Source organism: Hemiscyllium ocellatum (genome assembly GCF_020745735.1).
Source record: "Hemiscyllium ocellatum isolate sHemOce1 chromosome 27 unlocalized genomic scaffold, sHemOce1.pat.X.cur. SUPER_27_unloc_15, whole genome shotgun sequence".
NCBI lineage: Eukaryota > Metazoa > Chordata > Chondrichthyes > Orectolobiformes > Hemiscylliidae > Hemiscyllium > Hemiscyllium ocellatum.
In genome coordinates this window covers 609,270-620,957 of record NW_026867482.1, presented here as the reverse complement: position 1 = coordinate 620,957, position 11,688 = coordinate 609,270, and the positions used below count along the sequence as shown (strand labels likewise).

At 45.6% G+C, this 11,688-nt stretch overlaps 1 protein-coding gene across 1 annotated transcript in view; it reads right to left on the bottom strand.

The window, feature by feature from the left end:
* Nucleotides 1–2,477: 2,477 nt before the first annotated feature.
* LOC132807349 (zinc finger protein 239-like) overlaps nucleotides 2,478–11,688 on the bottom strand; it is a 32,573-nt gene continuing 23,362 nt past the window's right edge. Inside the window, exon 3 of the transcript XR_009641954.1 lies at nucleotides 2,478–2,495. The gene's annotated coding sequence lies outside the window, so the exon portion shown is untranslated. The remainder of the gene's footprint in view (nucleotides 2,496–11,688) is intronic.

Sequence of the window (11,688 nt, the reverse complement as noted above, 5' to 3'; positions counted from 1 at the left end):
ACAGAAACAGACCCTTCAGACCAACTAGTCCATGCTGACTATATTCACAAACTAAACTAGTCACAGCTGCCTGTGTTTGGCCCATGCCCCTCCGAACCTTTCCTATTCATGTACTTATCCAAATGCCTTTTAAACATTGTTACTGTACCTGCATCCACCACTTCCTCTGGATATTCATCCACACACAAACTACTCTCTGAGTATAAAACAAAAGGTACCCTTCATGCTTTTTTAAAAGCTTTCTCCTCTCACCTTCAAATTGGCTGCCTTATCTTGAAACCCCCACCCAAGGGAAAGGATACCCATCGGTCAACTCGGCTATGTCTCTTGTGATGTTATAAACTTCTGTAAGGTCAACTCTCAGCCTTCTATGTTGCAGCGAAAATGTCCCAGCCTATCCACGTAGATGTTGGCAGATTCATATCCAGTTATGATTTGGTGAATGCTGGTGCAGGCTTGAAAGACCAAATAGCTTATTCCTGCTTCCAATTCTCACAGTCTGTGTCCAGGACAGCAAGAGACCATAGGACAGAGGAGCAGAAATTAGGCCATTCAGCCCATCAGGCCTGTTCCACCATTTAATATGGCTGATAGGTTTCTCAACCCCATTCTCTCACTTTGTCCCCGTAACCCTCTATCCCCTTGATATTCAAAGTCTCCATCTCAGTCTTAAATATCCTCAATGACCAGGCCTCCACAGCCTTCTGTGGCAGTGAATTCCATAGATTCACCACTCACCGCTATTCTGAAAATTCTTTCCTTTACTCTAAGGCTGTGCCCACTGGTTCTAGTCTCTCCAACCAATGGAAACATCTTCCCAACGTCCACTCTGTTCAGGCTGTTCAGGATTCAGTATTGTTTGTTTCAATTAGAACACCCCTCTCCCCCCCAAAGTGTGGGCCTGTTAACCAGCATGAACCAGACCCTTCAGGTTGTGGTACAGGAAGGATTAGGTTGAGCAAACTGAGAATAGAGGGAGAGTGTGTGGGATGGAGATTTTCAAATTCTAGGGAACAAGAGAGGAGAAATAGAGTTCACTATAAATTAGAATTGATTGGATGGGCTGAAGGGCCAAGGAGTGGCAGATGAAAATGCGTGGTTTGCATTTTGGTCAAGCAATGCAGGAAAGACTGACACACTTCAGAGGAGTGTTGCAGAACAAAGAGACCTTGGAGTGCAAGTTCATAGTTCGTTGTAGATTGAGTCACTGGTAGACAGGATAGTGAAGAAGGCATTTGGTATGCTTCCCTTTATTGGTCAGACCATTGAGTATAGGAGTTGGGAGGTCATGCTGCAGCTGTACAGGCCATGTTTGGGAGACTGCATTTGTTTCTGGTCTCCCTGCTATTGGAAAGATATTGTGTAACTTTGAAAGGGGTCAGAAAAGATTGACAACCTGTAGCCAGAGTTGGAGGGTTTAAACTACAGGGAGAGGCTGAATACACTGGGGATATTTTCCCTGGAACATCGAAGGCTGAAGGATGACCATGTCGACATTCATAAGGAGCATGGATAGGGTGAATACCCAAGGTCATTACCCCAGGGTAGGGAAGTCCAAAACTAGAGGGGCGTATGGTTGAGGTGAGAGGGGAATTTTAAAATTCTTCTGGTTGGGCACATGAATAGAAAGGATTTAGAGGGATATGGACCACATGCAGGCAAATTGGAGTAGGTTAATTTAGGATACCTGTTTGGCACAGACAAATTGGACCGACTGCTGTATGACTTTCATCGTCTTCTGTGAAAGCAGAAATCTGATGGTGAAGACTGGAGTTTCAGGATGTTTTGCCCTTACTGGGAGCAGAAATGTTTGACTGAAGTGTGTTGGTGTTAATGTCTTGATGTTCCATTTTGCTCCCACCTTCCTGGAGATGTTAACAGGTTGTTCATCAAGAAGCTGCATTGCACCCTGAATTGACATTTTTTTTTGCTGAGTGAGGCAATACTTCCTTCGAGTTACGCTGTACCAAGGATCCAGTTACAAAAGGACAGCTTGGTGGTGACAAACAGTAAAGAAGGTGAGGTGGGATGGGTGGAGAGTGTGTGTGCTTTTTCTACGCTTTTTTGCTGGGGGAGGGGGGGTGGTTCTGAAGCTGTAACAAAGTTGGGTCACAATAAAGGTTACCTGAACTTACTACCGGGCTCAGATTCTCATTGAAAGCTTTGAACTCCAAGAGTTTTTAGTATTAAAGCTGCTCATTTCTTTCAGCCTGCTGCACTAAGTTTCCAATGTCGCGTATCAAATGGAGCAGTGAATGAGTAGCTAGTATCTTGAAAAATTGGGAATTTTTCAGGAGTGCAGACTGAATCATTTCATTGACATTGTAAAGTGTAATGGCAGCACCGGGAGGTGTGGGCTGTGTTCACAAGATACAATATGGAGGAGCCGGTATTGGAGTGGGGTGGATAGAGTTAAAAATCTCACATCACCAGTTATAGCCCACAGATTTATTTGGAAGCACCCACTTTTGGAGTGCAGCTCCTTCATCGGGTAGCTGTGGACCAGGGTAATGAGACACAGATTTCATAGCAAAAGATCACAGTGTCATGCAACTGATAGGAGATATTGAACAAGCCGAGATTGCTGTTACCTCTTTCATCTTTTAGAATGGGTTGCAGGTTTTGGTTCATTAATATAAATCTTTTAAACCACATTCTCGAGATGACTTAAGGTTTTATAAAAAATAGGTGACATCTCAGTCCAGACAATGCTTTAAAGGTGTGAGGTTCGAGTCTATCAGTATCCCAATCTTGAATCAGACCGGTTCTATTTCCAAAGTAGGAATGTATAAAATATTACATGGATTGACTGCCTGCAGTTTACGTGCTCTTTGAGCAAAATTGAATGTATCTGCAAGAATAATCCTGCCAATACAAATTCACCCCAAAGAGATATGTGTGTGCATTCATGAGAGAATGTGAGTGTGTGCATGTAAGATTGTGTGCGTGCAGGTAAATTGTGAGTGTGATGGAGTATAAGCCTGTGAATGTGTTGGGGGGAGTATGTCTGTGTGTCTGAGAGAGAGCACGTGTGTATGAGAGAGGTATGGATAAAAGCAAGGGCTTGCATTTTGTGAAAACCAGGAAGGGCAGGACATGTACAGTTAATGGTAGGGCCCTGGGTTATGTTGTAAAACAGAGAGACATGGGGAGGGGGAGGGTGGTGAGGGATCATGTACTTTTTTAGAGAGGCTGGGACTTTTTTCACTGGAGTGAAGGAGGCTGAGGGGTGACCTCATTGAGATTTATAAAATCATGAGGAGTGGCGGTAAGGTGAATAGCAAAGGGTTCTTCCTTAGCATAAAACTAGGGGTTATTAAAAATGAGCTCGAGGCTAGGTGACATATTTCCTTAAGGTGAGAGGAGAGAGATTTAAAAGGAACCTGACAGGTAATGGTTTGACAGAGAATGGTTTGCACGTGGACTGAACTTGCTGAGGAACTGGTAGATGCAGGTACAGTTACAACCTTTAAAGACATTTGGGTGGGTACATGAATGGAAAGGTTTAGAGGGATATGGGCCAAATGCAGGTGAGTGGGACTAGTTTAGTTTCGGAATCCTGCTCGGCATGGACGAGTTGTTTCTGTGTTGTATACCTCTATGAACCAAAAGTGACCTCATTGAAATCAGTAGAATTCTGAAAGGGGCTTGACAGGATAGGTACAGATAAAATGCTCCTTTGGTTAGGGGTGTGGTTAGGGAGTCATAGAATCCCGAAAATGTGGAAGTAGGCCATTCAGCCCATCCATTCCACACTGGCCCTCTGAAGAACATCCCACCCATACCTACCCACTTACTCTATATTTCCCATGGATAATCCACCCTAATTTGCACATCCCTGGGCACTATAGGTAATTTAGCACAGCCAATCCACCCTAATTTGCACCCTAATCTATAAATTACCTTCTCAAGAGTATAATTTAAATGCAGAGCTTTTCTAAGAAAAATGTCAGTCTGACTCAACATTGGGACCCAGACAGAATTCACACTGTTATTAGAAAAACTCTGCATTTAAATGACATTCTTGAGAAGGTAATTAAAAACAAGTTCAGGGATTAACATATCACAGAGCAGAAACCCATTCTAAAAGATGGAAGATTTAATCTAAAATTGTTTAATGTATCACATTTTCATGACACTGGACTGTTTTTGCTACAAATTCCGGGATCACGATCTAATTCTCCACAACCACCTGATGAAGGAGCGGCGCTCCGAAAGCTAGTGCTTCCAAATAAACCTGTTGGATTCCAATCTGGTGTTGTGTGATTTTTAACTTTGTCCATGGGAAACTCATGAGTTGTGGGCTGGTAACAGTTGTTATTTTGTGATCCTGATGAAGGACTTTTGCCCGAAACGTTGCTTTCTCTACACTTTGGATGCTACCTGAACTGCTGTGCTCTTCCAGCACCACTAATCCAGAATCTGGTTTCCAGCATCTGCAGTCATTGTTTTTACCATTTTGTGATCCTGCACTCAGATGAGACTGGATATTGCTTTTTAATGGATCATAACTGAAACAACAATGGAACACCTTAAATTCAAGGAATTTTGATGGGCAAATCGAACCTTGAAGAGATAATATTCTTACATTAATAACGCTGGGTGACCCAAATTAGACATTTTATTGATAGTTCCAATATCATATTCCTGCTGGATTCTTTTCAGGGCAAACAATTTCAGATGGGAGAAATTCTATATCCTGGGGAGGCAGTGAAATAAAAAACAGTTGTTTAAAGCATTTTAACTGTAGACCCACGAGCTCTTGTCCATTAAATCTCTTTATTTGCAGAAATAGCCCGTGAAAAGGTCCATGTCCCTTTAAAATGCAGATTGCCTCTTTTAGATATGAGGCCGTTCCGTTAGATGTCGGAATATCTGTTTAAATGGAGCCGTGAGCTTTCCCAATGTAGACAGGGCTCCTCGAAACGTGGCAGTGTCCCCCCTGCAGCTGCAGAGCGAGACAGGAGAGTTTGTTTTTGTGAATGAGCAGTTGTAGCGCGAGGTGGCTGTTGCTTGGTGACGGTGAGGCTCCCCCGGCCCCGCCCATCCCCCCGTGCAGACGTCACGCGGGGGTGAAGGCGGTTGGGAGGAGAAGTCGCTCGAGCGGGGAAGCGGCGGCCGTTAGGAAAATGGCGCCGTGCGGCCCGGGGCAGACCCCCGTCACTGGTCACCGCCGCCTTCCTGGCGCAGCTGCTGTGTCACGGCCACACCGGCCGGCTGTACAGCAGGCAGGAGCCGGTGACCATTCTGGAGGCGGATGGGGTTAAGGCCCTGCTTGGGAACTGGTCGGGCGCCTGGGTGGTGGAGTTCTACTGGTCGTGGGGCGGCCCCTGTGTCAACTATGGGGCCACCTGGAAGGTACTGGGCCCGGGAGGTGAAAGGTGAGGCAGGTTGTGGGGGGGACGGAGGGGAAGGAATGTGGGGCCTGTCCTGTCATAGTCACATTTTACACTCACTTTCCATCTGCTTTTACTGGCGCTTGTGCTGTTTACCCCTCACTGTTTTTTAATCCTTGTGCTGTTTACCCCTCACTGTTACTTGTGCAATTGCTGAGGGTAGTGTGTAAATACTAGTGAAGGATACTATGCACCAGCATGTATATGTTCCTCAGTTATTGAAGGGGCAGGACCTGTTGAGAATGGTTAGTAAAGTATGTGGTGCACTAAGCCTTGTTAACATGGAGATAGTTTGGTATTTGGAAAAATATACTTTTTATTATTTAGAATCATAAAGATGTACAGCACATGAACACACCCATTTGGTCCAACCTGTCCATGCCAACCAGATATCCTAAATTAATCTAGTCCCATTTGTCAGCACTTGGTTCATATACCCATCCTGATGCCTTTTAAATGCTGTAATTATACGGCCTCCACTACTTCCTCTCGCAGCTCATTCCATACGTGCACCATCCTCTGCATGGAAAAGTTGCCCCTTAGGTACCTTTAATATCTTTCTGCTCTCACCCTAAACCTATGCCCTGTAGTTGTGAACCTCACCCCTATTCTGGGGAAAAGACATTAAAAAAAATGTTGAGCAGCCAGACAAAAGCGATAAAATGTTAAGCCACATGGGGAAAAAGAACTGTGGCTCTACCCTTTATTTCTCCTCTTGGCATTTGAACATTTAACATCTGTCAATAACACCAGCATCGCCACAGAGCACATTGTGTCTGCTCCTCGGTGTGAACAACAGCGCACCTGCTCGCTGGTGTCACCAGTACATTGTCCATGCTCCTCGCTGTCGGCAGAAAAGGAGACATCGCTTATCTCTGTTCCTAAAGGTCTTCCCTTTATTCTTAAAGCTGTGTCCTCTGGTCCTAGTCTCTCCTACCAATGGAAACATCTTCCCAATGTCATTGCACTGTGGGGATGAAGCCCTAGCCTGTCCAGTAATTTCTGGTGGGTGAGACTAGGCCTCAAGGTTAGAGGGAGTAGCTTTCAGAAAGAGATGAGGAGGAACTGCTTTTCCCAGAGGGTCGTGAATCTATGGAATAGTCTAGATTAGAGTGGTGCTGGAAAAGCTAGGCAGGTCAGGCAGCATCAGGAGAGTAGGAAAATCGATGTTTCGGGCAAAAGCCCTTCATCAAAATCTAGGGAATACACTGGCTAAGGAAGCAATAGAGGCAGCTTCATTAAGTATATTCAAGATACAGTTGGGTGGGATTTGGCCTGGTTGGGGAGTTAAGGGGTTCCTTGTGACAGTGCAGGGAGGAGAAGATGAAACGATGGATAGATCAGCCATGATCTTAATGAATGACGGAGCAGGCTCACTTGTAGCAACTGGAGTGAATCCAGCGAGGGAGCAGACTTTGGGACCTCAGGTATGTGTCTTGGTTACCTGGGTGAGGAGAGACAGAAGTTCAGGTTGGGACTTTTTTCCATAGCTTGCCAGAGTCTGAGGAGTGACCTTATACACTTTTATATCATCATGAGGGGCATGGATAGGGTAAATAAACATGGTATTTTCCTTTGGATGGGGCAGTCCAGAAGTAGAGGATAATAAGCTTAGGATCGAGTGTGTGGTGCAGCAGCAAGTCAGGCAGCATCCGAGGAGCAGGAAAATTGACGTTTCAGGGAAACTCCCTTCAGGGAAGTGTGTGTGTGTTTGTGCGCTGTGAGTGTGTTTTTGCATGTGTGCCTGCTTGATAAAGTGTGATTGTGATGGAGTATGAGTCTGCGAGAGGGTGAGAGTTTTGAGGGGGTGGTGTGTGTGTATGTCTGAGAGAGAGCGTGTGTGTATGAGAGAGGAATGGATATAAGTGAGGGGTTGCATTTGCTAAAATAAAGGAGGGCAAGAGTTGTACAGGTAATGGTAGGGCCCTGGGTCATGTTGTAGAACAGAGACATGGAGGTGTTCAGGTTCATTGTTCTTGAAAGTTACATCACTGGTAGAGGGGGGTGAAGAAGGTGTTCAGCACACTTGCCTTCATGGTTCACATGCTGAGTTCAGGAGTTGGGACATCATGTTGGAGATGCACACAGAAAGTACGTTACTCCGAGGGTGATAGGTGCCTGTAACGCATTGCCAGCAGAGGTAGGGACGGTAGATTCATTCAAGGTGCATCCAAGCAGTAGGACAGTCGAAGTTTCGGGCACAAGCCCTTCATCAGGAATGATACATGGATGTTCAGAGGGGCATCAGCGTCCTTCTGTGCCAGTTGTCAGACAGGTGCAGCAGGCAATGAGCATGGCAAGTGGTGTGTTAGCAAGAGGAATGGAGTTCAGAGATGGGAATGTCATCCTGCAGTTAGGGGGTCATTTGAATAAATTCAAGGTTGAGTTAATCTGATTTTTGAACAAGAAAGAAGTGAATGTTTATTGCGGAAGGCAAGAAAATGGTTTTAAGCCCAGTTTAGAACAGTTCCAGAGTCAGACAACACAGAAACAGACCCTTCAGTCCAACTAAACCGTGCTGTGTTCACAAACTAAACTAGTCCCATCTGTGTGTATTTGGCCCATATCCCTCTGAACCTTTCCTATTCACGTACTTATCCAAATGTCTTTTAAACCTTGTTACTGTACCTACATCCACCACCGTGTCTGGACATTGATTCCACACACAAACTACTCTCAAAAAAAAGGCGCTACTCCAGTCTTTTGAAAATCTTTCTTCACTCACCTTCCTCATTTGCTCCCTAATCTTGAAACCCCCATCCTAGGGAAAGGACACCTGCGGTTCACCTCATCTACCCTCCATGATTTTATGAGCCTCCTTTTAAGGTCACATCTCAACCTCATGTGTTCCAGTGAAAAAAGTCCCAGCCTATCCACCCAGCTGTAGGTATATTCATATCCAGTTATGAATTGTTCAATGCTGGTGCTGACTTGAAAGACCGAATGGCCTAGTCTTGCTCCCAACTCTCTCACTCTGTGTCCAGGACAGCAAGAGGCCCTAAGTCAGAGGAGCAGAAATTAGGCCATTCAGTCCATCAGGTCTAATCACCCCATTCAATCGTGGCTGCTAGGTTTCTCAACCCCATTCTCCTTTAACCCTTGATACTCAAGAACCTATCTGTCTCAGTTTTAAATATCCCCAGTGACCTGGCCTCCACAGCCTTCTATGGAAATAGATTCCACAGATTCACCGCTCTCTGGCTGAAGAAGTTTCTCCTTTCTAAAAGGACTTCCCTTTACTCGAAGCGCTGCCCTCTGGTCTGAGTCTGTCCTACCAATGGAAACATCTTCGCGACATCCACTCTGTCTGGGCTGTTCAGGATTATGTATGTTTCAATTAGACCCCCCCCCGAGTGTGGGTCTTTTAATCAGCATGAACCAGACCATTCAGGATGAGGTACAGCAGGGATTGGGGTCAGCAAAATGAGAATGTAGGGAGAGTGTGTGGATTGGAGATTTTCAGCTTGGGAATGAGAGAGAAAAGAGGGTTTGCTATAACTTAGAATTGATCGGATGGGCCAAAGTGTGGTAGATGGAATTAAATTTTGAGAAATTCGAGTTGTTGCATTTTGGTCAAGCAATTCAGGCAGGACTGACAGAGATAAGGGGAGTGTTGCAGAACAAAGAGACCTTGGAGTGCAGGTTCCATAGTTCCTTGAAAGTGGAGTCTCAGGTAGACAGGATAATGAATGAGGCATTTGGTAGGATGGCCTTTATTGGTCAGAGCATCGAGTAGATGAGTTGGGAGGTCATGTTGTGGCTGTCCAGGATGTTGGTTAAGCCAATTTTGGAATACTGCGTTCAGTTCTGGTCTCCCATTTTCCATGGAGCATCAGAGGCTGAGGGGTAAACTTATAGACCTTTGTAATGGGCATGGATAGGGGGGGGGGGAACCTAAGGTCTTTTCCCCAGGGTAGGGGAGTCCAAGAAAACTAGAAGGCATATGTTTGAGGTGAGAGCAGAATGATTTAACAGGGGTCTGAGGGGCAATCTTTTCACATAGAGGGTGGTGCATGTATGGCACGAACTGCCAGAGGAAGTGGTGGAGACTGGTACAATTACAACATTTAAAAGGCGTATGGATGTCGGTCTGTTCTCAGCTCTGCTGGATTTGTGTTGAAGCTTTGGCCGCCCCCCCCCCCACCCGCCCCCCGAGAGTGGGATGGTGCTTTCAATTTTGTGAAATAACAAAAGAAAAGAACTTTCCGCAGAAAGTAGAATTGCTTGTTCAGAGTTTCTACCCTGCACTGACAGTGATGACTTTTGTAATCTCTTTTTACATTTCAGGATCTGAAGATGGAAGTTTCAAAATCAACAGACGAAGGCCTAATGCCCAAAACGTTGACTCTCCTGCTCCTCGGATGCTGCCTGACCTGCTGTGCTTTTCCAGCGCCGCATTTTCTGACTCTGACTCTCCAGCGTCTGCAGTCCTTACTTTGACCTCCATGTCTGACAGTCATTCAATCCAATCCATCGGGACCGCAACAGTTTGCAACTATGATTCTGTGAGGAGCAAAGCTGTTTGGTTCCTGTTTGGGTACGTTTTCAGCATCAGTGGGACTGGATGAGAGACCCTACCATTGCAGTGCACTGAGTGAGGAGCGTGCAACAGCTCTACGGTTTGGAAAGAGGAATTCACGGTGGAGAGAAGCTCCACATGCGTTTGTGCGGCTGAAGCTTCGGCCATGGAGAAACCCGAGGAATCCCGCCCCGTGGAGAAACCATGGAAGTGTGATGACTGTGGGAAAGGCTTGTTTCCCGTCTGCCCTGGAGACTCATTGGCGCAGTCACACTGGGGAGAGGCCGTTCCCCTGCCCTGACTGCAGGAAGGACTTCAGCGATTCCTCCAACCTCCAGACCCACCAGTGGATCCACATGGGGGAGAGGCCCTTAAGCTGCCCCGAGTGCGGGAAGGCCTTTACCCAGGCCGCCTCCTTGCTGACCTACCAGCGGGATCACGTGGCATTGCAGGAGGATTGAAAGAAAGACGGCCGAGTGCCTTTACCAACTGGACTATCAACCCAGTTCCAGTGGCTCCCGAGTTCGATTCCCACAACAGATGGCGGAATTGGAATTTGGTCAGAAATCTGGAGTTCAGAATCTAACGGTGAAACTATTGTCGGTGGGGTGGGGGTGGAAAAAAAAAACCCCTTCTGATTCACTCAGTTCTTTTTTAGGGAAGACTTGAGCAGTTATTAGAGCAGTCGTCCCAGCTGCATCCTTTACCCGCTCTGGCCTACACGTGACTCCAGACCCACAATAGTCTGGTTGACTCTATGCTGCTCATCCAACTTACTTGGATACAGGTTGAAATTGCTGAGTGAGGCAATACTTCCTCCAGGTTAAGGCGATATCAAGGATCCAATTACAAAGGGACAACTCAGTGGTGACCAATAATGAAGAAAGTGAGGAGTTGCACTTTGACCTTGAGCATTTTTTAAAAAATTGCTACTTTTTCTACACCTTTCTGCTGGGAGATTCTGAAGCTGTAACAAAGTTGGGTCACAATAAAGATTACCTGAACTTCACACTGAGCTCATACTCTCAATGAGAGCTTTAAACTGCAACAGGTTTTTGGTTTAAAACTGCTGATTTCTTACAGGAGAAAGTTAGAACTGCAGATGCTGGAGATCAGGGTCAAGATTAGAGTGGTGCTGGCAAAGTACTGCAGGTCAGGCAGCATCCGAGGAGCAGGAAAATCGACATTTCGGGTTTGCTCCAGACTCCACCCTCCTTACTGTGTCAACCATCTGTGAGTAGGGTACTCTCTTCACAACTCCTTTTCCATTTATTTCATTCTGGGCTTCAATTTATGACTTGCAGCAACTGAAAGGAAAGAGAGTGAATCCATGGAATGGACAGAATTGGGAAAAGTTTGTTTATAACAGAGTGTTTCATGTATTGAGTGAATGTAAAGAGGAAGTGGTGGATGCATGTTCAGATGCAACGTTTAAAATTCATGTGGATAAGTACATGAATAGGGAAGGTGTGGATGTATATGGGCCAAATACTGGCAAGTGGCACTAGTTTAGTTTGAGAACATAGTCAGCATGGAATAGTTGGACTGAAGGGTCTGTTTCTGTGCTGTCTGACCATAACTGTTCTGTCGTGGTCTTAAAACCATTTTCTTGCCTTCCACTTTAAAAATGTCTACTCTTCCTGTATCCAAAACATAAACCACAAAAAAACACACCTCATCCACACAACATAAAAATCCACACTTTGTTGTTCAAAAATCAGATGAACTCAGCCTTGAATAAATTCAATGACTCCCTAACTGCAGGAAGACATC